This window comes from Amblyomma mixtum, chromosome 5 (assembly GCF_055824585.1).
Source record: "Amblyomma mixtum isolate Tamu chromosome 5, ASM5582458v1, whole genome shotgun sequence".
Classification (NCBI taxonomy): Eukaryota; Metazoa; Arthropoda; class Arachnida; order Ixodida; family Ixodidae; genus Amblyomma; species Amblyomma mixtum.
In genome coordinates, this window is record NC_143016.1 from 31,642,262 (window position 1) to 31,648,261 (window position 6,000).

Below are 6,000 nucleotides of genomic sequence, written 5' to 3' on the forward strand. Positions count from 1 at the left end.
CCCGAGTTTTTCCACGCGACAAGCTCGGAGAGTCGCGTCACTCGGAAGCGCGACCCAGTTGCGGGCGACGAAAGCTTTCTTTCAATCAAACCTTCTCAATCGACGAGCTAGGCGCTTGTTATCGGGTCACGTGCGTGCGTTCTCAGGCATGCGGTTCTCTACCGTCTACTCGCACGCCATTGTACGTTATATCGGTTCGTGCTTGTTAGCTCCGACATGGCAAGACGTGCATTCTTTGTCAGAAATATCCAGCTCACACGATTCACTGTATAGGCATATTTGCGGCAACCCTGAAGCTCCAGAGGTGTGCGGGGGTGAGAAGAGGTCTGCTCGCTCTCCAACGATATGGCACTTCATAGAGGCCGTAACTGCCCTGCTGCGCGGCTGGGCAACGAAACCTGAGGGCCGGAAACTTTTGACAAAGACTACATGCGCTGACACAAGTGAACACACTTCTCCGTTTTTAGCTTCGTTTGCGCCGTTCTGACCACAGCGCATGAATTTTTTTCACATGACGTCATGGGCGCCATTTTTGGATACTGTGGCTAGCATGGCTAGCTTCCGCAGTGTACGCAGGAACCGGTTAGCGATGAACAGATTACCAAAATGCCCAAGCTTTCGCTGCGCTTTTCTGTCCGCCACAAGCAGGTATTAACATACGGATATATGGAACTGTCCACTCGTTTCGAGATGGACTGCGTCTGTCTCGACAGGCGAGTAGAGTCTTGCAGGGTCGAGTACCGTAAGCGGGAACACGCGAGCGCGTGGTTCTGCGCTCCGCGAATTGCCAACTGAGGGCGTAGTATACGCGCTGCTAGCTGGCCCCAATCAGTCGCACTGTTTGCATCCTGCATGTCACTCCCCCTTGTAACAATGTCTGCATGAATCGCCCTAAACAGACGCTGCGCAGAGATACGCACCAACCTCCTGAGGAACAGGACGTTAATATAAACATCCTAGGTAGCAATTTGAGCTGACAAGGGAAGGAAAAAGAGTGACTGTTGGCTTTCTTCTTCTATGTAGCAATGCACGATTGCACTAAAGTGAGGCGCCAGCTAAACGACTTGCCAAATGTTATTAACATTAGAAGCAAGAGCAAAGAGAAATCTCCCTCCCCTCTTGTAGGGGAGAGGCCAGAAATATGAACCCCCCCCCCCCCAAAAAAAAAAAAAAAGTGGAATTGTAAAATTGATAATGACTAATAATAATCACGAATGACTATGAAAAAATGAAAAAAGACCACGAATGACTCAACAGGACAGGAAAGTTGTTCAGCTAAGTTGAGCGAAGAACCTTTAATGAGCAAAGAAACAAGGCAAATTACTTAAGAAAATGAATAGAAGCAATTAAAAGCAAGGAGAAGACTTGATGCTTACGCAGTGTCATCGCATAATGATGGTTAAGCGCACCCATAATTGTTCTAACCAGAACCTGCTGTGTTTCACGTTTCCCTGTTGAGACTCGTGAGAAAGGATTCATGTTTCGCCGTGAGGGGCCGATGTTAATGGGCGACGACTGAGAGTGGTTTCGTTAAGTCGGTAGCCCGTTCTAAAAGACACATGGTTACGAAAAATTGCATATCGGGCAGGAAACAACAGGATATATAGTCAGCAAGGGCTCTTGCGTGCGCACTTATCGCAATATATTATACGGGATCTCTTGTGAGTCCTCGTTTCTTTTTATAGACATCAGTAAATAACAGTCTTAGGAGGTCGATGGCATCCGGCGCGTGCTTCGATGCCGGCACGACAGGTTAGGCTGCGTTCGCATTGTCGGCCGATCTCCCGTCGGCGCCGGCAACTAGTTTCACGACACCGTATTCGTTGGAAACGTCTTTCGTGACCGTCCGCGTGGTCAACGGCCCCTGCGAAGTGGCCCATGGTTGTGTCCGCCAGCCCTCTGGACAGGTTGTCAGGAGATGTGCTCGTCCTCTGCCGCCGTTCAAAGCTTCGAATGCGGCGTGTGCTTGAATCAGTTTATGACCGCCGACTTCTTGGGAGTGTCTGTACGTTGCCGCCAGCAGTGTATCGGTGGTCATGAACATGTTGGCATTTGTGTCCCGCTTCAGCTATTGGTTGTGCGGTGCTGAGTTTTATGAAATGCAAGGTAATGCAGCTTTGCAGTGGTGTCTTATATAGACTTGCTACATTTTGTTCGAATAAGTTCGCTACATCGAGACCACGGTGATCGAGACTGAAGTTCAGTTCATTCTGGAGGTTAGAAAAATATTAAGAGCCAGGGATGATGGATGTTTTCGAGGGAATCCTAATTTGTCGTTTATGTCGAAAATTTCTTAAGATCGAATTTTGTTAAGTCGTAATTCAGATGTGTGCACGCCAGTCTCCTTTCCAGTTTTCCTTTCCAGTTGGTTATCGACGAAATACGTACCGATCACCGGCTGTGTCTGCCAAACCTTTTGTGCTCGGTGGTTTCAGTTTCCCTTTACCTCTCGGAAATAACTGAAGCTCTGCTGCGCTTGTCGCCTCGTACCTTTTTTATTTTACTTCTTCTCAGACGTCTTTATGTGAATGAATTATTTCGGAATCCCTGAAAGAGCGAACAAGATGAACACGTGCTTGCTCGTCGAAACTGTTTCTTCATCGTTGGAACGTTTGCTTCAGTTCGGTTGTCAAGTTGTAGCCGGTATTTAAATGCCGTTTTTATTCAGGGACGTTTACCCTTGCTGTGTATACGTAGGCTGTTCATTTTCGAGTTAATCCCGATTTCACCCGATTCTTGCACCCCGAACATAGTGCACCCACTTTCTGCTCCCCGAAATGGGTAAAACCCGATTTCTCCCCGAAGATAAGCCTTCTAGGCGGTGTTGATTTTCCAGTTCAGTTCACAAAGCTAAAGACATCGCAAGAAAATTTGTGGATGTTTAATGCTTGTTCCTGTCTTTGGTCAACTATAGGAATCTTCAACCTCATTTAACGGCTGTTTCTAGAAGGAGATGAATTTGGGGATAAGTTTGAAAAGAACGATTCAGAAGCGAGAGGCCGAAACATGCCCCCCCCCCACCCCCCCCCCCCCCCCCACCCCTTTTTATGCACTTTCATAACCGTTTATTTATTAACATGTCCTTCGCCCTGACAGCAATAAAAAATAAAGCATGCCCGGCATACATCTCCGGCTTACGCGTGTAAAATCTGTAGGTATGCTCAACCAATTCACCAGAAACAGTCAACGTCCCGAACCGCCATACAATGCCTGGGGCATAGTTAACGACCAGTTTTGAGCGTTCGTGGTGCCACCTACGTCTACCCTGTTGCTACGCCGTTTTCGTTAGAGCCTTTCATGGCTTTTATTATTATTATTATTATTCAGTTCTTTTTCTTTTCTTTTTTATATATGCAACGTCTGTAGCAGATGGAAACTTCTTGCCACTTACTGCTCAACCTTCCCGGGCGTCTGGCTGCCAGCGTAAATAAACTTTTCACGCTGCCTCGTTCGGTGAAGAGCTGTAAGGTCCCGCGCCGGGTCAATATTTCCTCGAAGGGTTTGCACATCCAGCGCGTGGAAGCTAGTCGAGGCTGACGCCAGTGCACTGTTAATGCACTCAGTCGTTTTGAATGAAGCTACAATTATGGCATGCGATTGCGGTACACTCGTTGTACGCATGCGCCAAGTGTTAGACTCATAGGGCTCAGTCGTTTTTCTTTTTTTTCCATCTCTCGTCCCATCTTTTGTTTTTTCCACAAGCAGAACGGACAAAAAAAAAAGGAGGGCTCGTTGTTTGCTGATGAGTGCGTGGTGTAAGCTAATTAGGTAATGTCATGACTTTCTTTTGCCTTCCTAGCTTTTTGTACGGAAACTGAACTTATTGCTCTCTTTTTCCTCACAAGCCTCGCGTTCTTTCCCATGGCACTGGCCCATTACGCGACGTGCCGATAACCTATGAGAAAAGGAAAGACAGCAGGAGAAAAAGCAAAAGACGTGCCGATAACCTATGAGAAAAGGAAAGACAGCAGGAGAAAAAGCAAAAGACGTGCCGATAACCTATAAGAAAAGAAAAGACATCAGGAGAAAAGCAAGACTAGGAGCCCGACGGGGCGAGGCGAGTGGCCCTAATATCTCGCTGGTGGAAGAAGCCGGGGCGTCGTCTGTTCCTTGAAAACAAGCAGACGACACGATCCGTCCATCGTCTGCGAAGCCGGCCAACCGGGCACTTCCTTCATGGTCCTCGCGCGATGGCCCGCTGCTGCAAAAGGGTGCGGCGCGCGTCTTTGATCCCGCAGCTTTTTCTACACCCCTCGTCAGTTGGGAGGCATTCGGCTTTTTTCTTGGGTGCTTTTGCTCGGCGCCCACAACAGCGCCTTTTTTTTTTTCTTTTCTCCGCGCTCGCTGTTCTTCGGAACATGAAATGAAGCGGCGGGCCCAGTGCCGTGTACTCCAGGAAGAGAGAGAGAGAGCTCTTTCTCCCCCTCCATCCTTGCTCGCTCAGAGAGCGCCACGTGTTATCGTTCGCACCGAGTTGCGTGCGCAGCTGCTCCGTGGCTTGCGTGATGCTCTGCAGGAATCCCGAAGGGAGAGACCACACCGCGCGAAGTGATGCTGCTCCTGGCGGCAGAAAATAGATCCGGCTGGTCCGTGCCGGCTGGGCAGGCGGGTCGGCCCCCGGTCCCTTTGTAGGCCACTGGCGCTACCGTCCGAAATGAAAATAAATTGGCGCCGCCACTCGTCGGCTTGTTGGCTGCTTTCGCCGGCGCCTTATCGCGACCGCTGTAAACATACCTGCGCTTACTGCCTGCGAGGTGGGAGCCTAGAATTCTTCGGCGAATGAAGTAGCCGCCGCACACTCGGGCGAGCGCGTGCTCGTTTACCCTTACCTTTTAAACGACTGCATTTGCAGTGAGGGCTGCTCGCAACGCTCTTGACACTGAAGTCAGCGCGGCGCTGGAAGCCACCTTTTTATGGCCCAACTTTAATTGGTTCTCTCGAGAAGAGGCTGACGGAGCTAGCTTTCGTCAGCGTGGGAAAGAAAGGGGGGTGGGTTTGCAGTTGTAAGCATTTACAGGTTGAAAAGCTGAATAATTAGTTTGGGCCTGTTAGGAACAGCAGTGCACTTTGGAAGCTGCGATCTCGGGGAGAAAAAATCACTAGATGAGAGAAATGACGAAACTGCAGCCTTCTCCGCCTATCCTGCTAGCCACATGAAGAACCTTCTGTGAAGTTTATGGCGGCCTTTGACGATGTAACATGTTGAAACCCACACTCCCACGGTCGCTTTCTCTTTCTTTCTTTCTTTCTTTCTTTCTTTCTTTCTTTCTTTCTTTCTTTCTTTCTTTCTTTCTTTCTTTCTTTCTTTATAATAAATTATCTTACAAAATAGGATTACAGTACTAATTACCCACTGATTGATCCTATGCATTCCCCTATGCGTTCCTTGGTTTCGGTGGCGGTTGGCTTTCTTCAGTGTATGCTTCCCAATAATTTTCTTCTTTCGACCCGTTGTAGTTCTAATAGGGCTTATTCCTCAAGTTTTCAACTGCGATTTGCTTCAGATCCGAGTCAGTCAAATGGATTCTAAATCCGTCCGATACGGCTCCAAGACTGGACCGTAGCCGTTAGCACATCGATCGTCCCTTTGCAGGGCGTTGGCGGCGCGCTTTCAGCACGCCGCAATCCTATCGCATACCACAACGTGACGAGAATGCGTCGTATCGGCGTTTACTTGTATAGCTGCGCTCCCCGAAACGCGTAGCATAAAATGTTAAAATGTGCATGTCTATAGTCGGGTTTACGATATGCTTATTACAGGGCGCGTTAGGGACCTTGAAAACCTTGATTTTTTTTTTTTTTTTTACGTAAAAGAGACGTTTTCAAGGACCTTGAGAGTCCTGGAAATTATTTTGAAGCAGGCAGCCGTGAAAGGAGGCTTGCATCCGCAAAATTTTATGTCTTTTACATAAAAATGCTTGTTGTGGAGAATTCCTTTGGTACTTGTGGAACAGGGCGTCGAATTTGGTCGAATCCGCCACTAAGCGACTCAACACGGTG